The 27,896-nt window shown below is 52.1% G+C and overlaps 1 protein-coding gene across 1 annotated transcript in view; it reads right to left on the reverse strand.

Annotated features, from left to right (window-relative positions):
* The window catches only part of LINGO1 (leucine rich repeat and Ig domain containing 1), a 75,777-nt gene that overhangs the window by 44,772 nt on the left and 3,109 nt on the right, over window positions 1–27,896 (reverse strand). Inside the window, exon 2 of the mRNA XM_019441377.2 lies at window positions 18,810–18,895. The gene's annotated coding sequence lies outside the window, so the exon portion shown is untranslated. The remainder of the gene's footprint in view (window positions 1–18,809; window positions 18,896–27,896) is intronic.

The following is a 27,896-nucleotide window of genomic DNA, read 5'->3' on the forward strand; positions in this document are numbered from 1 at the left end:
AAGAGTACAGTCAGAAGGCCAGGCAGCTGCTAAGCCATAAGAGAGTTGGAGGGGTTCAGAGACCAGAGAGGACATTGCCTTTGACTCCTCAGGGGGCCTGTGTGATGACTCTTAGCACCAAGGGACTTTCTAAAGGGTGCTTGGGGATCGGTGGGAGGGGGGACAGGCTGTCTAGCCATCTCATGGGAGAACTGTGAGCTCCAGGGAGAAGCAGAGCCTCCCCTGCCCTGCCAAGGTGACCTCAAGCAAATGCCTGACATGGTTTGCCATGCAAACAACTAGAATCTTCTCTATACCAAGTGGGAGCCAGGATGGAGGATGAGAGGAGGGAGAGGTCTGCCTCCTGCTTCCTCATTCTCCTCCTGCCCCTCAATATTCTTTCCTTATCTTCTAACCAATTTAGAAATTCATCTAGGTTACTGGATCAGTTAAATGACTTAATACGTGTACAGTGTTAACAGTGCCTGACACAAAGTAAAAACTGAGTGTTAGTGGTTATTTTTGTTATTATCAACATTACTGCCGTAATGCTCCCCTATTCAAATCCAAATACCATAGGTAGGATAAATTGCTATCAGTCACTCCCACGTTAGTATGAATTAGTTTAAAAAGCCACCTTGATGGGGCACCTGGGTGCCTCAGTCGGTTAAGCATCCAACTTCGGCTCAGGTCATGATCTTGTGGTTCGTGGGTTCGAGCTCTGGTTTGGGCTTGGTGCTGACGGCTCAGAGCCTGGAGCCTGCTTTGGATTCTGTGTCTCCTCTCTCTCTCTGCCCCTCGGCCATCTGTGCTCTGTGTGTGTCCCTCTCTCAAAAATAAATAAACATCTAAAAAAATTAAAAAGCCACCTTGCTTCCTGCTCACCCTAACCAAAGGTCAGCTTCTCTTGGGATGTGGGTGTGTGTGTGTATGTGGGGGTGCATAAGAAGCAAGATCTGGGCCTCTGAGCATCAGATTTCAGGGTGAACCTAGGTTTTCCCAGTCCAGGTGGATAAGGTGGAGAGACAGGAGGGAAAAGCTTTCAGGGGCTTGAGAGTCTGCCCCTGGTTCTCAACCAAACCACATGTCTGGTTTCGGAGCAGGGAAATCCACAGAGACAGGGATGCAACACCCACCCCTTCCCAGGACAGGTAGGAGGGAGGAAGGAAGGACCCTGAGCTGTACCTGAGCCTGGCTGCCTGTTCACTACTGTGCTGGGCACTGCAGGGAGAGACTGGGGAGACAGTGACGGATTTAGGGGGTGATTATGGGCAAACAGAGTGGAAAAGGAAGCCCTTCGGGTGGCAAATAAGCTTAGTAGAAATGAGACGGGCAGGGGCTGTGATGAGAACGGCTATGCTGGGCACAGGTGGGCACTCGCAAACAGGCCTGGTGGGGAGGCTGGGCTGTAGGGCCCAGTGCCCAAACCCCCAGACCTCCCCAGAACCAAGAAGAGAGAGGAACAGAGGAGAGGCCAGTGGGGCCTTTGGACTGACAAGATCCCACAAGAGTGACAGGGTCAAAAAGCATGAAGGACTGTGGTCAGACTTACAGAAGACATTCTTGGCTAGCACAGGGAACAAACCAGGAAGTCTGAAGTCCGAAAGACAAGTGACTAGCCCTCTCACAGGGGCTGGTCTCAGCTCTGCCTTAAGGCAGTGAGCAAAGCCTTGTTGAGAGTGGTCAGTTGTGGGAGATCCCCTCACCAGGAGCAGGTCTGTGTCCCCTTCGGGCAGGCACTCTCCCTACCTATCCATATTCCTGGGAAGGCCTCCCTTTGGGCCTCAGTTTGCGTAACTATGAAATGGGGATAATAGCACCTATCTTGCCAGGCCATGTGAGGATCCAAATGAGACACAGTGCAGGTCACTGTCCATTCTCAGCTAGGCCACCATTGCTGAGGCCAGGGCTGACACAAGCCCTTCTCTGGCCAATGGCTTAGATAATGTTTGCTGGGTAAACAGTTGGGTCACATGCCCTAGAGCTTGCATCCCACTTTCCTGACCTCCCCACCTCTGTTCTCTTCCCTTCTGCCCTTCCTAGAGGGGCTGAACAAGCTGGGACACAAAGAGGTAGAGGGCCTATACATTCACTGGGCCTCGGCTTCCCTGTCTGCACAATAGCTTAGCTGAACCAGCTTAGCTGAACCAAGGGCCAATGTTGGGGAGAGATGATCTCAGATTCTGCCTTAATCTTCATGGGCCATTCCTGCCAGGGACACTGCCCACACCACATCCTGCCCTGCTCTCTTTCCAGTTCGGGACCCTGCATGGCCCTCCAGATGGAGCCAAGAGGAGGTGAGGGCTGAGGCGGGAGTCACCTCAAGCACAATAATAATAACCAGGCTGACAGTTTGAATTATACCTTTTCCAGTTTCTTACCCTATTGATCAGGGAGGACACGCATATGTGAATGTGTGTGTGCCCCTGGTCCGGGGTCCGGGGTCTCCACACATGGACTGGGTCAGTCAGGTTAGCAGAGGGATGCCATGCTGGCAGCTCGGATGCCCCTGGGAGGAGCTGGGCTGGCCTGGGACCCCTGAGCACAGGGCTGCAGCCTGGCCTGGTTGGGGCAAGGGAGCAGGGAACTCCTTTCCACAGGTTCTCAAGGGGGTGGGCAGACTGTCCAGGAGCCTAGCTAGTGCCACAGGGACCCCAGTTTGAGGCGGGAGACCCAGGTCTGCCCCGGTGCCCCATCTGAGGAGGCCATGACCCTGCCGCCAGCTCTGCCTCTCAAACTCCAACACTCTCCACCCTCTCCTCCAGGCCTCCCCTGACCCTCAGCTCCTCACTTCCAGGCCTCAAGGTCAGGGACTAGCTCCCCTTTCCAGCGTTTCCTTGAACGCCTTGGCCTGGGAGTCCAGGTGCCACTCCACAAGTGGCTGGTGAGGAAGGGGAAGTGAGCTGCCCTCTCCATGGCCTAAAAAGCAATCCCTTTAGCCCCTTCTAAAGCTGAATGATCTCTGGTTCCATACTCTAAAATAGAGTTAAGTCCATGAAGTGACTCCTGAGCCATCCTGTGCACATGTGCCCTCGCCTATCACAGGCATATACACACATGCAAGGGACTCCAACATTTCAACAGCCAACCCTCACATGGGTACACACCTCCTATACTTGAAAATAAAATGGGCATCCCAGCTGGGATGCGCTGGATCTGGGGGTTCTGGGACACACTGGCAGGAATTGGCCTCTGGAGGAAGCTGGGAGGCCTGGGGTCCTCTCCCTCCACCCGTCAGCCCTTCTGAGGATCTGTCTCACCTCCATTTAGCATCAAGCTGGAGGCCCAGGCTGCCCCAGGGGCATCAAGAAGTCCTTCCTTGTATTTAGCTTAAATCAAATCAATTCTCTATCCCTTCACTCAACAGACATTCACAGGCAGGCACTGAGGACCCCACAGTCACCCTGTAGAAGGATGGAGAGATCTGCTAGGTCACCTGAGAACCAGCAGCAGGAAGAAGGAAGTAGCTTCGGTGTCTCCCAGGGGTGGGGGGGGGGGCTGCCTGTGTCCCTGGGTGACTTAAAGCATGGCAATTCCCCATGATCCAGTTTTCCCAGAGAAATGGGACACTCCACCACCTCTCTCTGCCATCCAGTCAGGTGAATGTCTCTCTGAAGTCACTGGGTGTGGTGGGGCCCACTCTGGACCTCAGGCCTGTCTCAGGCACTGACTTAACCCCTCGGGCTCTCACTTAGTCTCCACTCCAAGCTCCATCCTGAAATGGCAGTGATATCTTTAGCTGTTTCTCAGTCCACCTTCTCTCAGAAACTGCTTCCCTGAGGCATCCTACCCAGACCCGGGCCCTTGCCATCTACTTGCAATTCCACCATTGGGGGTCTCCCCTCCAGCTCAGGCATTCTGTGCATAGTGTTGCTAGCAGAGACAGGCTTCTTAAGACCAGTCCTTGCCCCCATCCCCCAAACCTCAGGGGCTGAGGGTCCAGTAGGTCCAGTAGAAAGCCTCTGTCACCCTCCATGCAATCAGTGGAGCATATGGCAAAAATGCCCTGTGAGTCCTGGTATCTGGAGGAGGAAGACACTGAGACCCTGGAGTGCGAGGTTGCCTAGACGGGAAAGCCCAGGGAGGGCCCAGGAGGGGCAGGCCCGGGGTCCTTCTGCGGGGCATCTCTGGCAAGCTGGGGCAGGACTAGGGCAGGCCTTGGCCGTCAGATCACAGCCCAAGTTTGCAACCCTGAGCATTTGCTGGGGAAGGTGGGGAGATGCCATGGAGCCTTCCCTGGGAGACTGACCCAGATTTCTCTCCCTCTCTCAGCCACACAAGAACACTGAGCGTGTGTGTGCGTGTGTGTGTGTGTGTGTGTGTGTGTGTGTATTCTCAGCTCTGGCAGGCTGAAGGGTGGGAAGGGAGGAGGCTTGCTGAAAGCTCTGGGAAATGAGAGAGAAATCCTCCCCAAATCCCTTGCTTCTGTCACTAATAGCTGGAATTCGCTCTTGACAACAAGGTGAAAGGCCCTGAATCCTGGGGCCTGACCTTGCCGCCAGGAGCTGCAGCCCCAGGCCTGGCTGTTGGAGGAGAGCCCCAGGCCCTTAGTAGTCAGGGCTGAGCCATGACCCCACCCTCTGGCCCTCCTGACCTCTCCTTTCTGGGTTATATCCCATAGGTTCCTCTGGTCCTATGGCAGTGAGCCCCCCATCCAAGGGGCTATGCAAGTGGTGGAGGTGGGGAACCTACCTGTCAGGATCTCATGGCAGGTACAAAAGAGGATGGATAGCCCCTCTCAGCCTGAGCTATCCCTTTAATGCCCACCTCCACCCACAGTGCCTGTCGCCAGGAGGCCAGACCTCAGGACCCAGGGGCAGGACTTATGAGTAAGAGGCAGGGCAGAGGTGGGCCCAGGCCTGGCAAGAGTGGGTTTGGGAGCTTCCCAGCCCCAGTGGGAAGAAAAGGGTGTGTCCCGTGGGGCTGCAAACTTCGGCCAGAGGCTCTCATGCACACGTACAGATGCAGGATTGTACTCCCTGGGACACCCTCCTTCAGACATGTGGACACACAGCTACATATGTATATACAAGGACACACTCATGACATACACACAGAGACCTGCATGTACAAACAGAAGCATGCCTGTACACCCACCCGTAAGTGTGAGGTCTACACACAGGTGGACACATGTGTGTTCATGCCTGTGCACATGTAAACCCGGGCTAGGCAGTGCTTGGTTCCCTCCCAGTCTACTCTGGGCCCAGGAGGCATGTGAGAGAAATTTTCCCCTGAGACTGGCCACTGGGTGCTTAAGTCAAATCCCAGAGAAACTTCTAGCGATAAGTCTCCAGAGGGAAGCCTCCTTCTCTGCCAGCATTCCCAGCTCCTTGCCTGCCTGCTACCCTCAGTGGGCCCTGCACCACCTCCTCGCCAGCCAGGCCTTCTCTGCACCAGGCACGGTAGCACCCTGGCTCTGCCATGGACCCTGAGAGCTGAGGGTCTTGTGCCTGCCGAGGACCCCAATATCCCACTGAAGGACAGGAGGTACCCTATCTCACCCACTGCTTATGCGTGACCCCGTGTGGGGTTCTGGCACCGTGGGGCCTCAGTCTCCCTCCTCCCACCAAGGCTGACCCTGTTGAGGGGGTTGCTTGGAGGGCTGGGAGCTCTGATCACTGGGATGTGTGGCACAGGTGAATGCCGTCATGGTCCAGGTGTATCTGGTTCCTGAGCCCAAGGCAGCCTGCCAGCATATGTGGTCAGGGCACCCTTGGTCCTCACCCTCTCCCTGGCTGGCTCAGTCACCATACTGGGCAACACCACCCACCCACAGACACTGGTCTATCACACATCACCCTTCACGAAAGGAGAAGCACTGAGCTCCTCCACAACAAGCCCTCAACATTAGGAGTTGTCCTCACAGGCCCCTCCAGGGGTCCCAAGCATCTGCAGAAGGTGGGGGTGCACCTATATTTCCAATGGCTACCACAGCCACCCCCATCCCCTCTCTATGAGCAGGCCCACCCACCTGGGTATTTTGTAATTGAACTTGCCTCTTCCTGAGGCCGACCTTTGCATAGGCTGTTCCCTTTGCCTGCGGTGCCCTTTCCTCTCCACCAGCCTGAAATAGCTCCTTCTCTGTGCCACCTTCCTCCCCCATCTTGCCCATCCCCACACGGTGCTCTGCTACTGCCTCCACTGTGCAAGCTTTATCCTGCACTGGTCACGTGAGGTTTTGCTTTAGTCCTAAGAAGGCCGTGAGCCCTCAGGGCAGGGCCAGGACCAAATCATCTCAGCGTGCTTAAGACCCTCCATAGGGCCCAGCACCGGGCACACAGTAGCCAACAAGTGCTTGTTGAACAAATGAATAAATGATGTGAACACAGGGACATCCTTGCCAAGTCCCGGAATGAGCTGAGACACAGCTTTGAACGTCTCTTTCGAGGGTGGGCAGCTTAGCAGGCGGGGCTGCCTCTCTGCCTCAGGGAGCCTTGCAGTCAGACCCTGGGCCCTCATTCAGCAAATACCACTGGCTGGGCAGTCAATGTGTGAGACCCCCGTCCAGAGAGCACACAATACTCCCAGGGCAGCACGCACACTCCAGGGAGCCAAGGAAGGGGAACCACTTGCCGATTATGCCACCTGCTGTGGGGCCAGTACTGGGCTGGGGACTGGGGGGGGGCAAGGAAGACATGATGATGACCCCTGCCTGTTCTGGGACTCTCATGGAAGAGAGATACAACTGGAGGAAATGACTTGATGGACAGAAGAGGCAGAGGAGGGGTGGCTCAGCAGAAGGGCTTGGGCAGGCTCAGTTTCCTTGAATCTCAGTTTTCTTCATCTGTAAAATGGGAATAAGAAGTGTACTTATTAACCCAGAGGGTTGTTATGAGGATCAAATTCTTGTAAGGTGTTTTTTATGTTTATTTATTGAAAGAGAGAGAGAGAGCATGAGCAGGGGAGGAGCAGAGAGAGAAGGAGACAGAAGATCTGAAGCAGGTTCCATGCTGACAGCAGAGAGCCTGACATGGGGTTCAAACTCACAAACTGCTGAGATCACGACCTGAGCCAAAGTCAGATGCTTAACCGACTGAGCCACCCAGGCACCCCTCTTGTAAGAGGCTTTTAACAGAACCTACCATAGAATAAACACTCAAGAAGCAAGAGTGGCCACTATTCCTTATTTTATCATTAGTTCAGAGCAGCCCCCCACTAGGCGTGCAGCAAACAGGCAGGTTGGCAGCAAGGGAGCTGAGAGATGTCAAGGACTGAGTAACTTCTCCCTCAATAATGGCAGTCTTGGCTTCCTCTGCTTAAGAACCAAAGGATCTAAAGAGATCTGGGTGGAGGGACACTGAGGGGAGAACTCCCTGGAGGGGGGAGGGAAGCCTGAAACAGTGGGCAAGGAATCTCCCAGGGATCTGAGTGCTCATCTTAGCCCTTCTGTCTGAAACAGCGCACGGATGAGGGGGCATGTGCAGTGGCCTGCAGGAAGGGGCTATGCTTGCCTTGCTGTGGAGACTGGCACCTGGGGAGATATGCAGAGCTGAATGTGGCAGAGCTGGGAGGTTCTCCCAGATGGAGGAGGGCAGAGGAACTGCTCTCCTGCCTCTGGCCACCTGGGAGGGCTTGCACAGAGCCTTCCTGGGTTGTGGCTGATGCCTATGGGCTTTCCCCAGGGGTGCGGAGGCCACTCTTTAAAGGAAGCCATCCTAGCAGAACATGGAGGGGTGAGAGGCCATGGAGCGAAGGAGACAACCTGGGAAGTGAGGTCCCAAGGGGATGAACGGGGTGAAGGGTGCTCTTGAGGGCTGTGCTCAAGGATAGCAAGCTCCCAGGGGGGAGAAGGGGACAGCTGCCGACCTTCTGCTCAGCCCCCTGCTTCTCCTTCTCCCTACTAAAGGCCAGTCCCCCATCAGCCTTGTCAGTGTGACATTACCAGGTTGACATTACTAAGCCAGAGCTCCTCCACTTGTCTGCCAGATCGGTCCTCAGCCGTGGAGGAATTGCTAATTTCAACCACAATAAGGAAATATCAATGATGGACATCAATATTATTACCTCCCTGTCCCCACCTGTTGATTTAGAGATGAACAGAGCCCTGGGGCCATCTCTCCCTGTGGAGAAGGGAGCACTCTCCAGCTGGATTCATTCATGAAAGTGGGGCCTGTTTCCTCTGGGCAAGGTCCCCTCCACCAATGGCCCAGGGCTGGGGCTGAGGGCAAAGGGTCCGTGTGCAGGGAGGAGGGGCTAGTCCTCCCGCTCAAAGCCCTGGCTCGCCAAGTGACTTCAAGCATGCCTCTTTGCCTCTCTGGACCTCAGTTTCCTCCTCTGCCAAATGGGTATGATAATTCCAGTCCTGCCTACCTCGTGCAACGTGGAGGAGAGAGTGAACTGCAAATGCAAGACTTTTATTGGCTGGAGGAGACAGGTGGGGTAGCTGAGGGGCTGGGGGGTGCTGACAAAGGGACAGACAGGTCCCAGCTCAATGAACTCTCAGAAGCACTTATCCTTCCCACCCTCCCAGCCCCACATCCAGCACTCAAAACTTGGTAGAAACCAAACACTAAAGTCAGAAGAGAAGCAAAGCCTGACTCCAATGTACACACAGCAGGCCAGCTGCCGTCTGGTGTCCCTCACCCCTGAGCCTGTGAGGACTTCGGGGCTTTCAACCCACACCCAAAACCCTGCGTGCGTACCATGCCAGTCACAGGCAGCACTCACACACAGGGCAGCCCTTCCCCCACCAAGAGGGTGTCGTACGCAGGTATCGTCCCGAGAATCAGAGGAACACGGCGTCGTGGAGAAGCACCTTCAGGGGCAACCCAGGCAGCTGTGTGAACTGCCCTGTATATGCAGAGTGTCGTCAGTTGCTGGCGCATATAAGCGCGCACACTCAGAACACACACGTGTGGCCAAGTTCATAAATCAATGTGCACAGGCCAGAAACAGGAAGCACACACAGGTACACACACGTGTATGCACGCAGGGTCTCAGGCCCAGAGCCAACGCTCTTCCTAGCCTGTGGAAACCTCTCCCTGTCGAGAAGGAAATCAAAAGCCCCATGCGGCCTTCCAGGCACATGTGGCCTCTCACGCTGTGGCCAAGCCAAGCAGCAGCGATTAGGTGGCTGGGAAGTGCAGCCCAGCGTGGCCTGAATATTTCACGGGAGATTTTGCTTCACAGAAAATCCCTTCCTCGCCTCCGTGCATGTCAGGGTATAATTACCCATTAGGTAGCAGAGCAGAAACCTGGGAGGACGTGCGTGCAGCTCCAGGTCTGGGCCCCTCGCTCTGCCTCTGCCGTACGCCTGGTCTGGCCCAGCGGGGCCCATCCCACCTCTCACCTGCCTCTGAGGGAGGGACAAACAGATGGCATTTTGGGACACGAGGTGTCCTGGCCCAGGGTCACCTCTGCCTTAGGTCCTCAGACTCTGTCCCCACCTAAGGAAGTGCCAAAGCCTCCCATCCTCTTGCCCGCCCTACTCAGGACCTCTCTGCAGGGGCGGCTGGCTTTTCTCACTCCCTTATCTTCCTCTTCTCTCAACTTCTGGCAGTTTCCTGAACAAATGGCAGAGAAGAGCAAGACAGAAGATGGAGAGAAGGGAGAGAGGGCATCTTGGCTGATCCCTGGAGCCCCCTCGTCTCCCAGCGTTTGCCCACCAGGGTGGGGATAGAGGGGGAGCTTCACACCTCCCTGTAGGAGGACTCTCCCTTACCCTTTTTGCCCTAGAAGAAAGATGTCCACTGGGCCTAGGTAACCTCAGGTGGTATCTCCTCCTGGAAGCCCTCCAGGACCCCTCTCCAGGTCAGAAGCCTTCTCTGGCTCCTACAGCCCCCATCTCCCCTGTATTTCCCTCCATCACTGTTCTGTAATCAAGGGCTCAAAACGTAGATGCCCACAGGGGCCAGAGAGGAGGTGACAGAGAGTGAATGGGCACCGTAATGCTACCGGGAATGGCAGGACCTGAGAAAAATGGAGAGCACATGCCCTGACGGAGGCAGCAACGCCAAGTGACGTCATGGCCCAGCGATCCACCTCCCGGGGTAGACACAAGAGAACAGAAAACATGTCCCCACAAAGACAGTTACACAAATGTTCACAGCGGCATTATTCATAACTGCCAAAAAGAGGAAATGATCCAAATGTCCATGAATGAATGCATAAACAAAATGTGGTATATCCATAAAATGGAATATTATTGGGCCATAAAAAGGAATACTGATACGTGTTATAACATGGAAGAACTTTGAAAACATTATCTTTAGTGAAAGAAGCCAGACCTGACAGGCTACCTGGTGTATGATTCCATTTTATTTGAAATGTCCAGACTAGGCAAATCCAAAAAGAGGAAAGTAGATTAGTGGTCGCCAGGGCTTTAGGCATAGAGAGAGGAGGAGTAACCACTAATGGGTACAGGGTTTTCTTTTAGGGTAATGGAAGTGCTCTGAAACAAGGGCAATGACTTTTGTCACTCTTGTGAATACACTGTAGAAGACTGAATTGTACACTTTAAAACAGTGAGTTTTTGGGAATGCAAACTGGTGTAGCCACCCTGGAAAACAGTATGGAGGTTCCTCAAGAAACTAAACATAGAATTACCCTACGACCCAGAAATTGCACTACTAGGCATTTATCCAAGGGATACAGGTGTGCTGTTCCGAAGGGACACAAGCACCCCCATGTTTATAGCAGCATTATTGACAATAGCCAATGTATGGAAAGAGCCCAAATGTCCATTGATGGATGAATGGACAAAGAAGATGTGGTGTATATATACACAATGGAGTATTACTCGGCAATCAAAAAGAATGAAATCTTGCCATTTGCAGCTACGTGGATGGAACTGGAGCCTATTATGCTAAGTGAAATTAGTCAGTCAGAGAAAGACAAAAATCCTATGACTTCACTCATATGAGGACTTTAAGAGACAAAACAGATGAACATAAGGGAAGGGAAACAAAAATAATATAAAAACAGGGAGGGGGACAAAACAAAAGAGACTCATAAATATGGAGAACAAACTGAGGGTTGCTGGAGGGGTGGTGGGAGGGGGGGATGGGCTAAATGAGTAAGGGGCACTAAGGAATCTACTCCTGAAATCATTGTTTCACTATATGCTAACTAATTTGGATGTAAATTTAAAAAAATAAAAAAGAAAACAAGTTATAAAAATAAAATAAAATAAAATAATAAAATAAAATGGTGAGTTTTATGGTATGTGAACTGTATCTCAATTTTAAAAAACAAAATTGTTTGAAATGGAACAAAACAAATCCACAAGCCACATCCCTGGTTGGGGCCTCCAATTTCTGTCCCCTAGTTTACACATCTGTCTCTCCCACAAGAATAGAGAGTTGGCCCTACCTGAGGCCCCTCTGTGGTCCCCAGAGCGGGCACCCAAGAGCAGGCACTGATCCACAACAGTGGCCAAAGCAGCACATTAACCCAGGCCACATCTTGTGCTTTGCAAAACGTCCCTCAGGTGGCTCTGGCCCAGAGTCACAGCTGGGTCTCAGGCAAGGCCACTAAGGCCCAGTGTCAGAGTTGACGTCCTAAAGTCATACAACAAGCTGCAGGCAGAAATGGGCAGAGGAGCCAGGCCTCCACAGGGCAGCAGGTGGCCAGCCCCGAGTGGGCACAACCGTGCAGGCAGTTCTGTTGCTGCTTCCCACCTCACAGCCCCCCAGGTTCCCCAAGCCTCAGAATTGAGTCCACTTGCTTGATCTGTCCCCAGTCTCCACTGGGGCCCTGAAAGCAGCTCAGCCACAGCAGTGAGGCCCCTTCCCTCACTCCTTCGTCAGCACCCCCAGCCAGCCCACAATTGCTTCCCATAATCCCTAGGCACAGCCCGCACCATGACCTAGACACCCAGTTTCTTAGAGGCCCAGCATGACGTGACTGGACGCTCAGGGTTGGCCATGGGCAGAGGCCGAGCTTCAGGTGCAGAGTGGCACCAGTGGGGTGACCAGCCATCCTGGGATTGACATATATGCTAAAGTGGGACAGTCCTGGGCAAAACAGGACAACTGGCCACCATACCTGGAAGAGCCTCATCCCCTTTCTCTGCCCTGGTGGGTGAGCCACAGGGAAAGGGGTTTCTTCTCCTGAAAGGTCCTTCTCTCTCTTCCTCTCCTGCTCACCTTCTTTTACTCTGCCATCCTGACTCCCAGAACCTTCCATCAGCAGAAAGAAATCCTCCCCGGCAGCATCTCCTTTAGGTCCCTTAAGGACAGCAGGTTTCCAGAACCAGCCCTGAGATCCCATGTGTTTGTGGGGATGCGGTGGGGAGGGGCCAATAGAGTAAGGCCCTTCATCCCTCCTTCATCTGCAGCCACCCTGGAGCCATCAGCTCCCTGAGGCAGGGAACTGTTTTCTACTTGGTTCACAGCTGTGTCTCCAGAAGACCAGGTGCCCAGTAAACATTTGCGGAATGAACGATTGAGTCTATTTTCCGCTCCAAGCTTCCCCCACTTCTTTGAAGTGCTAAAGAATAAAAGAGGGGAAACTCCTGGCCTTGGGAATAAATTCTGAAGTCTTCAAGTGGCCATGGAGGCCTCCTCCATCTGACCCCTCACACCTCTCAGCCACCCCCCAATTCACGACAGGCCCCAGCCCAGCACCCGCAGAGACCCCAGCAGGTGCCCTACCTGGAGGTGCTCTCGAACCTGCTCACAGATACTGAGCTCAGCTCCTCCCCTCCTGGAAGTCTTCCTTCATCACTATTTGCACCCCTCCCAAGGGGCTCCCTGCCCAGCTGAGCCCTTGCAGCAGCCCCGGGTACAGGAGAGAATGAGGGAAGAGCTAGGTGTGTGCCTGACACAGGTTACCTGGGACCTGGGCTGGCTTCCCGCTGGAAGGGTGTCTGGGAGTCTCAGGGTCTGAGTGCCAGCAACTGGCATAAGGCCAGGGGAGGCTTACAGAGGAGAGGAGGGGAGGGAAAAGACAGAGAGGAAGAGGGGAGATGTAGGATCCCAAGAAGGCTGTCAGAGTCCACACGGTGATTAAAGTGGTTGGGTGGCCAGTCACCTTCAGATACATGATATCCCCCAAAGACACAGATCACTGCCCATGCGCAGAGTGAGGTTAAAGGAGGGGAAGGAGGCCCTTACGGGAGAGAAAGGCCAGCTTTACACAGTCACATCTTTCTTTACCTCCTGCCCTCATGCACCAGTGGGCTGGGAGGCTGTCGGGTACCTATCTGGGGCCTCGCACTAAGTCCTGACCCTGCTCACACCAAGCCCTAATCCTGGTCACATACTGAGTCCTGACCCTGGTCTCACATGGAGCCCCAATGCTGCTCACACACTGAGCCCTGACCCTGGTCACACACCAAGCCCTGACCCTGGCATGGTAGACTGGCCCTCAAAAACCTAGAAGAGGTTCTAGACACCTCAGCCTCTCTCCTATTACTATTCCTCAAGGCTTGGTGACAGATCTGGTCTACGGGTGTCACAGACAAGTTCCAGCCCTGAGTGACTGCTGGCAGCTGGTGCCCAAGGTAGCTAATGGGTGTCTGATTTCCTGACCTTCTCAAGACCAAGACTGAGAATGTGACAAGCCTCCTCTGATACCAGGACCTAGCAAGTATCTAATAGATGTCAGCCCCAGTCCCGGGTTTCCACACAGTAGCTGCCACTCCCCTGCCCCCCTCCCCTCCCACATGGATCCAGCTCCACCTCCCTCTCTTGCCCAGGGCCCAGAAGAAAGCTGTGAATTGCTGGGTACTGGCCTCCCCCCCATCACCCCTCCCCCTTCCTGGCCTTTCCCAGCCCAGATACACATCACACCGGCCCCCATTCAGTGTCCTCAGCTGGCTGTCAGCTAATCCCTGCAGAGGTGTTAACCGATAATTAAGATGTGAGCTGTAAACTTAAAGTGTGATTCCCTGCCAGGAGTATTCTGGTTTTAACAGGTTCCTCTTCAAAATGGGAAAACCTTCAAGACCTAGGCAAATAGCAGGCAGGGAAGCAGAGTTGGGCGGGGTGGTATATTTTGGGCCAGAAGCCCTTCTAACCTTCCTGGAAACCACTCCCCTTCCCCTCTCCCTTCACCTGGGTGGATAGAACACAGGCATGGGAGCAGAAAGCTGTCTCCCAGTCTCAGCCCCACTTCCTAAGAGTTGATGCCATTGGACATGTGTGATGAAAACCTGCCGAGCCTCAGTTTCCTTGTCTGCAAACGGGTATACGACATACATACCAACCCCGCAGAACTGTGCGGGCACACAGGAGGCCCTCAATACTGGACAGCTCCCGTCCTCCCTAACTTCCCTTCGCTTCTTCCCTCACTGAAGGCGACTGTGTCAGCTTGCATTCCTGTCCCTGCACACTCCACCCTCATCCATCACCAAGCCTCGACTTTCTCACAAAGATCAGTGCAATCCAATGACGGCAATGGAGCTGCAGAGCAGGGAGGAAAGCTTACTCGATGAAGTGTCAAAGCCAACTGGCTGGTCTTTTAGGGAAAAACACTTCGATCCCTACCTCAAACCACACACCTAAAAACAGTCCAGGTGAACTACAGATTTAAATATTTTCAAATATCATAAACGACTAGAAACAACGTAAGACAACATTTTCAAAGCTTTGCAGTGGCCAAGGCCAGAAACTCTAACGGAAAAGAGTGGCAGACCCTGACTACAGGACAGTTTTCAACATTTCAGGGTTAAGAAAAACTCTATAAACTTAAATGACACACACACACACAAAACTGTAAAAAACATCTGCAACATACTACAGATAAAGGGTTAAATCCCTTAACCTCTTATAAATCAATTTGCTCTTGCAAGTCAATAAAATGTATTTCACACAACCACCGCCCACCCACCCCCAATCACTGAAGCCAAGGTCATCTGTGATCTCCCACAGCTAATGCATGATCAATGCTCCCTCTGCACCTTACTCAAACTTATGCTTGACCCCTTGGCTTCCAGGACCTCATACCTGCTTGGTTCCCCTCCACGTCACTGGTTGCTCTTTCTGACTCACCTTTTTTGGTTCCTCCTCAGCTCCCCAACTTTTAACTGAAGGAAGCCCCAAGGCCAGGTCTTTGGTCTTTCTTCTCTTTTCTATTTATATTCACTCCTTTGATGCTCTCAACCAATCTCAAGGCTTAAAATACTACCTTTATGCTGATAGCCCCAGATTGTGTCTCCAGCCCCAAACTGTCACCTGAACTCCAGCCTCACACATCCAACTGTCAACTCCACACTTCTTGAATGTCTACTTCACATGTCTCCAGCCAGGGTCTGCTCACAGGTGTGCTACCTAGGCAGTCACACATTGTCCCTGAGTGTGGTTTAATGCTCTGTTACCACTTGGCGATTCTTAATCATTTTTTTAAAATAAAGGGCCACCATTCCATTTTCATTTTGCTCCAGGCCCCACACATTACATATCCAGTCCTGTCCACAGGTGAGCTCTTCTCCTTCCCTACATCAAACTCATTCCTTCTCCTCGCTGTCCAGTCTGTTGATGTCCAGTCTGTCGCTGCCCTTCCAGATACTTGGGCCCAAATGCTTGGAGTCATTGCTATGGACTAAATGTGCCTCTCAAAAGTCATATGCTGAATCCCAAACCCCTAATGTGATGGTACTTGGAGGTGGAACCATTGGGAGGTAATTAGGATTAGATGAGGTCAGATGGTGCAGCCCTGGTGATGGGATTAGTGTCTTTATAAGAAGAGGAAGAGTCCACCAGAGTTCTCTATCTCTCTGTGGTGCACAAAGAAGAGGTCCTATGAGCACACAGATGGAAGCTGTCTATAAGTCAAACAGAGGGTCCACACCAAGAACTGAGTTTTCCAGCACCTTGATCTTGGACTTCCAAGTCTCCAGAAGTGTGAGAAGTAAATGTTGTTGTTCAAGCCACCCAAGCCTATGGTATTTGGATATGGCAGCCCAAGATGACTAAGACAGTAATCCCTGGCTCTCTCTGTCTCACACACCACCTCATCCAATGTGTCAGCAAATCCTCTTGGCTCTACCATTAACACGCACCAAGAACCTCTTCACTTCTCCCCACCTCTGCCAAGCCCCCTTGCTCTAAGCCCCCACTGTTTCTTCCTTGGATCACTACCATAGCCTATTGACTGATCTCCCTGCTTCCCTGGCCTTCACAGTAGCCAGAAGGATCTGGTTAAAATGAAATTCAGATCACGTCATGTCACTATTCAGAACCTTCCATGACTCCCTTCTTCATCCTGAGTAAAAGCCAAGTCCTCAGGGTGGCCCATGTGGCCCTGTGTCATGTGCTCTTGATCCCTCTCTGGCCATACCTCCCACTCTCTCTCACTCCCCATGTTCCAGCCACTCTGGCCTTCTCACTGAGCCCTGCACGGACCAGGCCTGCCTGGCACTGAGGATCCCAAGCTGTCCACCTGATTCAGTCTCTCGCTTCCTGCCCGTGTCCTGAAGTGCCACCTCCCAGCAAAGTCTGACTACCAGATCCAGGTTCCCCAACATTCCCCACCCCTGCCCTGCTTTATTTTTTCCTCTTTTGCACTTAACACTACCACACACACACACACACACACACACACACACACACACTATATTTCACTCATTTATCTGTTATAAGTTCCATGGAGCAGGTCTGTTTCATCAGTTTTGTTTACTGCTAGGTCCCCAATGCAAACAGTGCCCAACACATAGTAGGTGCTCAACAAACACCTACTGAATGAATGAACAGATACATAGAAAAATGAGCTGAGGACATAACATGAACAGGCAATCCACAAACGAAGAAATTAAAATGGCCAACAAACATATACGAACATGTTCAACCTCATCAGTAATCAAAGAAATGTAAAATAAAAGCAGTTTTACCTAACAGATCAGCAGAGATTTAAGGGATTGCTAATGCTCATGGTTGGCAAGGATGAGGGGATGAAGCCTCTTGCACATAGTAAGTCGGCACAACCTTCTGGAGGTTGACCTGGCTGTACAGATTAACTCCTGTAATGTGCATGCCCTCTGACCCAGGCGGTTCCCTTTCAGAGACACTCCTTAAGGACTCATAACCCCAGTGCATGGCCATGTACGAACTGGGAGGTTCCCTGAAGGAGATCTATAAACAGCCAAACACTGGAAACAATCTAAATGGCCACCGACAGGATTAACAATTGATATAAGGCTTAAAGACCAGCCAAACAACTGGACATAAAAGGATTTGAAAGAACTCTGGAATGACCTACACAGTATGTTCTTAGATGAAAACTCAAATGACACAGCAGTATAATTAGGATGATCCCATGCTTTTGCTTTTAAAATATGTTTATAAGTGCACAGACAAATATTTTGGAGGAATAAATATTGAACTAATTAGCAGTGTTTAGTCGTGGGGAGGAAGAGATTATGGACAGGCCTCGAACTGCATGCTCTACATACTGCTGGATTGTTAGATGGATACATAGATAGATACATAGATGGATGGATGGATGGATGGATGGATGAATAGATGGGTGGATGGATAGATACATGCATGCATAGATGGTGAGTGGGTGGATGGATGGATGAATGGATGGATAGATGGATGGATGGATGGATGGATGGATGGATGGATAGGTGGGTACATGGATGGATAGATGGGTAGATAGATAGATAGATAGATAGATAGATAGATAGATAGATAACATATAGAGAACATATATTACATTACTAATCAGAAAAATGACTCCAATTGCCAAGAAGACACTTCTGTCACCCCAGTGTTGAAAGACACAGAAATAGGACATTCCAAGCCCTCCATTATCTGGCCCTGTCTCTTCCCTGTTGCCCCCCACCTCCAGCCCCACACCCCATGCACTCTGGGTTCCAAGCACATGAGACAATTTTCTATTCTTGGTTCTTTTTGCAGCTCCAGGCCCATCTCACAGCTCTGTTCACGGGTACAGAGGCCCAGCCAGCCCTACCTCATGGCCTCCTTGGCCTGGACTCTGCTGTCAGAGAGCCAGAGAGGAGAAGACAGGCACCCTGAGAGCACAGTCAACAGCCTCCAGCGGGAACCCCCAGGGCTCTGCCCCAGATTGGCCTATGGGAACCTGGGGGATCAGGAGATGCCCACTGATTGTGACCTATTCAGGCTTGGCCACCCCTGGGTCCAACACATCCACCACAGGCACTGGAGACAGCTGATCCGAAGGGGCCAAGGTGGACCCAGCAGGGAGGACTCCGCAGGAGAAGAGGGGCACTGGGGCCCCCTCAGGCCCACTCAGGTTGCCAAATTTAGCAAAAATCTGGGGATATACTTATGCTAAAAAATGATTTGTTGTTTGTCTCAAGCTCAAAATTAATTGGATACCCTGTAAAGTTTTCTGGCAAGCCCAGCCCCAAACCCATCCCACCTTTGGGGCACTTGGCCCTGAGCAGAAAGCCTTCATCTGGGGTGCCCAGGAGCAGCAGAGAAATGCCAAGTGGCTTAAAAGTCAGCTGGGCTGTTCCTGGTGCCCAGGAGGAACACCTCTGCCCTGGAGGGGTTCTGCATGGAGTAAGAGCTGTCACTCATGGAAGCACACACACAGGGCTAGCAAGGCGACTCTGGCAGAGAAACGCCAGAGTGACAGCAAAGGGAGCCCCACAGAGACAGAAGTACCACAGCCAAAGTACTTAGCAAGTGTGTGCAGTGAAACGACACTGAACAAACCGCAGACAGCAACCATGTCAGAAAAACCGAGGCTGGCAGAATTAGATGTCCTGGGGCCTCTCAGTGTCCCCAAGTCCCCCAGGAGGCCCTGCTACTGCCAGGGCCTTCAAACCACACCTGTGCCCACACCACTGCCCCTGGGAGGGGCTCATCCACAGAGGGCCTTCCTGCTCCTCACTCCCAGAGCCCTCCCACCCAAAGCAGAGGCGTGAGGCGACGTGAGTCCCCTTGCTTTCCCCTTACCTGGGTCAGACGGCGCCGGGAGGCAAACAGATCAGCCTCTGGGGGCCCGGGGAGCAGCAGCCTATTGGTCTCGGTCCCAGCATGCACTGCAATGGGAGAGCAGGAAGGTTAGTGCAACTAAGATGGGCTTCTGCTAGTCAACCCAGGATGTCTGGCCTCTGCCTCACCAGCACCCACAGCACCCTCAGCAAGGTCCCAAAGGCCCCCTACCCCCGGGCCCTCCGTGCCAGTTCCCTGTCCCAGCCTGCAAGTCTCTGGCTGGCTGACCACTCCTCCCTGCAGGAGGCTCCCTGACCCCTCTCCTCCTTGTCAGGGCACCCCTCCACCACATGGTCCTCCTCCTGCACGTGGTCACAAGCTGCTGTTTCCTGCCTGCCCCCCTTGCCCTGCCCTGCTCCCTGGGCTGCCTGACCCACATCAGAGTTTCGGTCACCTTCTATGTATGTCCCCCAGTGGTGCCATCATGCCCAGAGAGAATGGAAGCCCCTGCCTTCGCCTCCTCCCTGGCACAGCACCAGCCTCTCTCTGCTGGCCCCCACCTCCTCCTGATCCTCACAGGCCTGGCTCCTTCTCCTCATCCAAGTGTCCAGGTTCAGTCCTCAGAAAGCCCTCCCTGACCTCTGTATGAGGGCGGCCCTCCTAACCCGAGTCACGCTACTCTGACTGATCTGTCACTCCAGTTTCCCTGTCTCAACAACCTCACAGCAAGCATTTTTTTTTCCAGGCAGGTTAATTGAGCTACAATTTACCTAGAGTAAAATCTACACTTTCCAGTGCAGTTCTGTGAGTTCTGACAGCTGCATGCAGCCATGTTACCACTACCACATTCAAGGTCTAGAACAATTCTACCACCCGAAAAGTCTCCACGTGCTTTTTGTAGTCAACTCCTCCCCAACCCCAGCCCCTAACAACCACTGATCTATTTTCTGTCTCTATAGTTTTGCCTTTTCCAGAATGGCATACAAATGGCTTTATCTGTATGTATCCTTTGGAGCCTGGCTTTATTCATTTAGCATATAATGCATTGGAGATTTACCTTTGTTGTTTCTCTGTTGTTCCAAATTTCATTCTTTTTTATTGCTGAATAGTATTCAATTGTTTACCCATTCACTAGCTGAAGGACATTTGGGCTGTTTCCAGCTTTTGGTGACTATGAATAAAGCCACTATAAATATTCACATACAGGTTTTTATGTGAACATAAGTTGTTACTTCTCTTGGGTAAATCCCTAGCATTAGGATTGCTGGGTTATATGGTAAACATATTTTTAACTTTATAGGAAACTGCCAAACGGTTTGTCTTCTCTTTTCTTTTTCTTTCTTTCTTTCTTTCTTTTTTTTTTTTACCAAACTGTTTTCTGAAGTGGCTGTGCCCCATATTGCAGTCTCACCAGCAACATATGAGAGTTCTGGTTGCTCAGTATCCCAAAGCTTTTCTTATCAGGCCCTGCCAGACACTCTGGGTTTCCCTGGCCTCGGCCGCCCCAAGTGGAAAGAATGAGCCAAAGTCATGGCCTTGGGTCTTCTGAAACCCTTGCTCTTAGTGGTCCCATAATACCCCTTGTACAGAGGATTTTACTGCTCACTAACGTCTGGGTGCATTTCCTCCATCCCAGCATAGTGTCCCCTACACTTTCTCAGCCCCCCCTTGCAGTGAGTTGAGGCTATATGAGAAGTTTTGGTCAGTGGGCTATGAACAAAAGTGGTGTGTGTCATTGCTGGGCCAAAGCATTTAAGACTCTACCACTTTCTCTTCTTTGCCACAGTGACTGGAAGAGACCATGTGTTCCAGGTAGGACAGCTACAAGATGGTGGAGCTTCTATCGGCCTGGGCCCCTGCATGACGTATGGACCAGAGTCTGCCACCCTCCCCACTTCCCACACTGGATATATAACGGAAACAAAGGATATACTGTAAATAAAGGAAGAAAGAATAAGGGAACCTTTGTTGCACTAAATCACCAAGAGTTCCTAAAAAACCTGTTGGTTTAGCACAATCTTGTCTTTCCTACCATATCACCCCTGGCCACTTGGGGCACATGACCTGTATTTGGTTTGAGGGGATGCTTGATGACTTTCTGAGTGAGAGAACTAAGCTCCATTTGGGAGCCCCTAAATAACTAGGATTTCAGTGGGGGGCAGAAATATGTCAATCCCAAGTTTGAAGGGCTCTCTATCCACAAGGAAAAGGGGGAAGTTTCAGGGCCTATAGCAGGATCCACCAGCAGGGCAATTCCCATCTGGAGAAGGGAGGTGTGAGCAGAGGCAAGCGGTAGCATCTCCATGACAGTGGGGCCTTGGCTTACATTCAAGGGCTTGAAATGCACTTTAGAACAAAGGCTGGGGCATCCTCAGAGCTCTGCCCCTGACTCAGGTCTAGGATCAGCTCTAGAAAGGCCCTGGGGCCCCCTATGAGTCTGCCCTGGATTGACAACTGGGGGTGGGGGACTCTGACTCGTGGCCCTGGAGCCACGAATGACAGCAAGCTTCAAGCTTAATTATACACTTATATTTTGAACTTATCGGCACTTTACTTTGGCAATTATCACCTTAAATGTTGTGTGCTTCTGTGGGACCACGCAGGGAATAGGCAGAAGAGACAGTCCCTCAAGAAAACAACAGGCTCTGTCAAGCGACCTGAGGGGAAATCCCCTAATGTCCACAAATGCCCCTATGACTTCCTCAATTTTTCCAAGAAGTAAGATCTGGCTGTAGTAGAATATACTCCCTCCCCTCCACCCCTCCTGAAAAACAAAAAGGGTACAACACGGCTTCCTTGACGCCATTAGAAAGACCCTTCTATCATAAGGGCAAACTTGAGAAGGTTCTTAAGTATGAGCACCGATGCTGGTGTCAATGTGTCTCCAAAGGCTCATCTGGCTTTGAACTTTGGCCAGGCTAGTTGGAAATCACAGCATGGCACAGCACCCTATAAAGGTACTATGGTATGCTGGGGAAGGGGGCTTGGGTTGGAGGTGGGGGAAGGTGTTGAAGAAGCCCTTGGGACAAAGCCAGGCTTGGTGGAACCTGGGGACATGGTGACCAGGCTTCCCCAAAGCAGTCATAAAGAATCTTCTGTCAGGGCCTTGGGGTGGGGGAGGGGGGGCAGGTCCATAGTCAGGTATAACAGTCCCCTGGGAAGGACTGGAGTGAGTTCTGCCATCCGTTGGGTCAAAAATAAACAGATGTGACTGGTAACATGCATATGAAAACAAAATCCTACAAGAAACAGGCAATAACTGCTCCATTCTTTACCACAAGGATTTCTTTACCTGGGAGTTTATTTCAATGATGAGAAATCCTTAATGGTGAGTTTGGTGATTTCAGTGATAAATTTTTAATTGGGTGCAGACCTGAGGTTTTACCCTGGTTTGAACACCTTGCACCCACCCCTCACAGCCACAGGATGTGCTTAGATATGCTCGTGGGAAGAAAATGTGCTCAGAATTTGCTGTGCTCTCTGCTTTTTGTTTCCTATGGGCAAGTTTTCTGGCCAACGATTCTGAGAATGACTCATCCTGGGGTCAGGGATCCAGTGATGGCTCATGGCTAGAGTGGAGAGCTGGCTGGCCTGGGGTCAGCTCAGACCCCCCACCTCGAAAGTACACCTGAGTGTCTATACTCAGGGAGGAAGGAGTTTTAGATCTGGATGTTATGGTCTGGTTCTCAGAGACCAGATAATGTTGGGATGAATGCATGGGCTTGCAGAAAATGCCTGACTAGAACTGCTTGGGGGAGGATTCCCTGAGTGCAGAATGAATCGTTCTCCTCTGAATGGTTTTTGCTGAATGACTGGACTTTAATTCACTGTCTTTGGAGGGCTTGGGGGCTGAAAACAGAGTACAGAGGTTCAAAGGCAAATGTTGAAAGAAGTTCCCACGGGGAAGATCTGGCATAGGAGAGAGGTGACAGGTGGAGGGAAAATGGAGGAGGAAGAAGATTGAAAAGAGGGATAGATGCAGGTGAGGTGAACACCTTGCTATCATCATCATCGGAGTCATTGTGGAGAGCATCCAATGAGCCCCGAGGGGGCTCAGCACTTCATAGGTGCTAACACATTTAATCTCCAACAACACCCCACAAGGTGAGTACTGTGATCGTCTACATTTTCAGAATGGGGAAACCGAGGCACGGAGAGGCAAAGTAACTTGGCTTGTAAGGAATGGGGCTGCATTTCCCACCCATGCAGTCTGGTTCCAGCACTCATCCTAAGAGTCCCGATAAAACTGGGTTGGTCAGGTTAGAAATGAATGAAAGGCTCCTCAATGATGTTGGTGGGTATTCTGTCTGGGTGGTCAGATCTAAGTTGTTGAGAAAAATCCCCTTTCTGTTACTTACTAGCTCTGTGGCCTTGAGCAAGTTACTTAACCTCTCTGGGTCTGGTTCTTCATCTGTAAAATATACTTCATATGGTAGTTCAGATTACAGAGTGCGCGTGTGTGATGCTGCCTACAGTACCTGGCAGAGAACAGATAATCCACAGAGTAGAGCCCACACTGTACCCCCTCCATGGAGCCACAGTCTAGACACCAATCTCCAGAACTTGAAGCACGTACATGCGTGTGCGTATGTGTATTCATATGTGCCGTGCTCCTGCCAAGGTGAGTACTCATGTGCACCTGCGGGCATTTCCCTCCCTAATCCTGTCCCCGATTTAGCCATACACCCGGGCATCACCCCAAAGTCCTTTTTCTCTCCCTCTCTCATCCTCGCATCCTATCATCATGGGCAGTCGATCCCGGAATATTTCCCAAACTCACCTTTTTCCCGTTTTCCCCTACCCCCACCCCAGCACAAAGGTCTCAGCTGCTTCCTATCCTCTTGCTGTCCCCCTTCCACCCGTGCTCCTCACAGTGGCAATCAGAGTGACCTTACCCAGTCACCCATCTGACCTCCACTTAAAACCCTTCCAGGAAGGCTGGCCAAGCAGGATGTGAAACTCACGAGCCCTGAGGAGAAGTCTGACAGATTTGACTAAATAAAGATCTAAAGCTTCTATACGGCCAAAGAGACCATAAACAAAGTTAAAAAGACAAACAGCAGACTAGGGAACATATTTTCAACACGCACAACAGACAAGAAGTTTTAAAATTCCTAATAATCTAAAAGCTCCTTTATATCAATAAGAAAAAGGAAAAAGAAAAAAAGAAAGAAAAATGAGCAAAGGATATGAACAGTCAATTCACAGAGGAGGAAACACAAATGGTCCATAACCGCATGAAAAGATGCTCAGCCTCGCTGGGGAGAAGGCAAGTGAGTGCTGAAACCACAGCAAGACGATTTCCTGGATTAGCAAAAATTAAAAAGCTTGATAATGTTCAGTGCAGAGGACGGCATGGGGAAATGGCCACCCACAGATACTGAGAGCGGGAGCATAACCTGGCCTGGCCCTTTGGAAGAGCACTGTGGCACTACCCAGCAAAATTTAATAAACATACCCTTCACCCGGGCAATTCCATGCCTAGAAATCAATCCCACACAAATGCTTACACATGTCAGCAAGACAGATACGCAAGGATGGTCACTGAAGCATTATTTGCAAGAGTGAAAAACTGAAGACAACCTAAAGATCCATCAACCCAGGAACAGTTACATAAATTACACTATGTCCAAACAAGGGAATATTAGGCAACCATTAAAAATACCACACACCCGTATGCTGGGACACTGACAGATGCCCACAACACACTGGGAAGTGAAAAATGGAAGTTATGGAATAATGTGCATAATACTATTCCATTTTTTTAAAAGGAATATACAGAGGCACCTGGCTGGCTCAGTCGGTGGAGTGTGCAACTTTTGATCTTGGGGTTGAGTGTGAGCCCCACAAGGGGTGTAGGGATAACTTAAAAATAAAATCTTTAAAAAAAAAAGTAATATACAATAAATAGGTTTGTAAGGCACAGAAAAAGTTCTGGAAAGAGGTACACCAGACCTTGGCAGAATAAGATTTAAGGGCAAAGAGGGAACTTCCATACTTAACAGGACACACTTCTGTACTGTTTCAATGTTTTTGCATGAGCAAATATGAAAAAAGAAAGAAAGGGGAAAAAGTACCCCCTTTCATGGCCCTTCACAGGCAGTAGGACTAAACCCCTCAGTGTGGACCCAGGGTCCCTCAGGACACAGCCTTTGTGTACCACCAGCTGGGATCGCCTCCTGGTCTATTCCAACCTTAAGTCTAGACACAGCCAGATCCCTCGTATGTCCCCCAAACTGCCTCTGGGTCTTCATCTGTGTGGTTCCCTCGTCTGGGTATGTCCTTCACTGCCCCTGAGCCTCATCTTTCAAGTTGGTGCTCATGTGTCACCACCTACTGGAAACTCTCCCTGAATGCTGGGCCCTACGCAGCCTCCAGGCTCCCTCCCATAGTGATGGTGACAGTCAACTGCCAGGACGCACACGCAGTATGTTTGTGTTAGGGCTGTGCTATGTGCTGTACACTGTATTGACTCGCTTAATCCTTAGAGCAACCCTAGGTAGGTTTGTCATCACCTCATTTAACAGATGAGGAAACTGAGGCACGGGAAGACTACATGACTTGTTCTAAGTCACATAGCCAGTCATCAGCAGAGCCAGTGAGTAGAGCCAGGCAGAGTGCCCGTGCAGCCATCCACCAGCACTGGACCACCCTGGTACCTGTACCTGGTGGCCCCAAGACTTTCCTGTGAACCCCAAAGGTGGGGTTTGCCTTGTTCTCGCCCCCCAGGACTTGGGCACAGGGAGGTCTGCTGGGGCCAGAAGCCTGCCCCCCGTCCTCACCAGCCAGGGCTACAGTGAGCATCTGGCAGGCCACGGGGCTGGTCTCCTCAGGGGGCTGGGGCCACTGCTGTGAGAGGCCGTCTGAGCCAGAACTGCCGAGGAAAGGGATGAGTTTGTAGAGGTGCAGCCCCTCCCAAGACAAGGACCCCGCTACCTCCTGTGCAGCTTCTGTGCGCCAGGCTCTGGGGGTAACTGGCCTGGGAAGCCAGGGCCCTGCCTTTCACACAGATGCAAGGTCAGACACAGGAAAGCCAAGAGCCTAAGATGGGGGGGGGGGGGGAGGAAAGAGCTGGAGGATGGTGCTGGGCAGGGGTGGGGGGGTGACTTCTGATCGGAGCGAGAGCAGACAGGGTGTCTCCATGAAAGAAGTGGCATCATTTGGGCCCAGCCTAGTAAGACGAAGGGGGCTGGAGCAGATGGAGTTGGGGAGGGGAATTCAGGGGCCTGGAACAGCTTGGACAAGGGCCTGGAGGTGGGAACGTGTGGGGAGCCCTGGGAAAGAGTCCTTGGATCTGGCTGGAGGATGCAGCAAGGAGCGAAGTGGCAGTGGATGCGGAGGGGTTTGGGGGAGGTTTGGGGAGAGAAAGAGGGAGGGGGAACTGCCCAGAGGCGAGGTGGGGGTAGTCTGGAGGGGTGGCTTGGCCTAGGATCTGAGCTTGTCAGGCAAGCTTCACCTTTGCACTTGGTGGTGTGACTGGGGCCTAGTTCCTGACCTTGCCTGGTTCCCTCACCTGTATAAATAACCTCCCAGGCTGCTGAGAGAATTAAATGAGGCAGTGATTTACCACACCCAGAATCCAGGGAGGAGAGATGAACACATCTGGGGCAGCATGGTGCCTGGGACAGAGGGGTGGCTTCCTGGGCGCATCTACCTGTGCAGCATGAACTGGTGTGTGCGCATGGCCAGGAAAAGTATGCAAATGCAATCCTTGTGTTTACGTTCATGATAACGTGATTTCAGACTCTACCTTAAAGACCTAAGAGAGGCAGAGCCCCACGGTCTTGAGCAGGTCCCTCCCCCACATGGGAGCGGTGGGCAGCTGGCTGGGTGGTTTCTCTAGGCCTGGTTTTTCAGAAAGGAAAGAAGAAGAAGGGAAATGGACTGGAAGAGGAATCTAGAGGGAGGGATTAGCAGAGGGGAGGAGTGGGGGGTGAAGAAAGCAGAAGACCCTCGTTCCTGGGGCTAGTCCCCTACCCAGACAGGACCCTCCTCTCTTCCCTCACTCCCTGCTCCTGCTCCAGCCGCATCAGGAAGCCCCACACGCCAGTCTGACTGGCCCCGGCTCAAGCACCGAACCCCCAGCCCCCACCAGTGCTGGGGCTGTATTCGCCCAGGTGGGAGTGGAGGAGTCAGCTGACTCCTGCCCCCCAGGGTAAGTTCATTCCCCTGCAGACCACAGAACAGCAGTGTGCAGGCCCGCAGGCAGGCGAGCACTGGGAACCCACCCCACCCGGCCAGCCGTGTAGCATTAGGCCAGTCACTGCACACCTCGTTTCCTCCTCATGCAATGGATAAACATGCTTTCCTTGTAAGGTAACGTTATCAGCCCAGTGCCGGGCACTCCATCAACCCTCCCCACACATGAGTCCCTTGGTTCCCCCAGAGCTGAGGATGGCCTGGAGGAGTCACAGCTAGTTCTTAGGGGGCGGGGGGGGGGGGGAGGAGGGAGAATCCCTCACCCTAGCACCCCTGCTGCCCCCCACTGGCACCATCCTCTTCACCTCTTGCAGACCAGTGTCAGCCTCCCCACTGGCCCGCCTCCAGCACCTCCCCCTCCCACCTGCCTTCAGAGGAAGTTCTTAGTACAGATCCTGGGCCCTCAGCCCTCTGGGCCTCCCCCACCTCAGCTCTGATCACTCAGTGCCTGTTTGCTTGTCGCCTCCCCCACCGGCCCTGTGGGCAGGGACCATGTCTGACTCATCTTGGCCATTCCAGGGACTAGTGAGGGGCCTGGCACAGGAGTCCTGCCCACAGGCAGGAGAGCTGGCAGTGAGGATGGACAAATAGGGCCCCTCACCCCTCCCACCCCAGCACCTGTTACTCAGCTGGTATATGCGTGACAATGCTGGGCTAAGTGTGGGGCTGGGATCAGTGTTCAGTCTAGGACTGGGATCAAGGTTCAGTCTGCCCAGGATCAAGGTTCAGTGTGGGTGTAGGGTCAAGGCTCAATAAAGGAAGTTCTCTGCCTCTTCACCATGAAGGGCTCAGGACTCCCCCTAGCCTTACCCACTGCTTGAAAACAACATATTCTGCCCCTGGGGAGCTGCAACCTGTCTTCTCAGTCCTCATTATGCCCACCCTCTACCCTGGCGAGGACCGTTCTGT

This window comes from Panthera pardus, unplaced genomic scaffold, assembly GCF_024362965.1.
Source record: "Panthera pardus isolate Hobbes unplaced genomic scaffold, ASM2436296v1 HiC_scaffold_24, whole genome shotgun sequence".
NCBI lineage: Eukaryota > Metazoa > Chordata > Mammalia > Carnivora > Felidae > Panthera > Panthera pardus.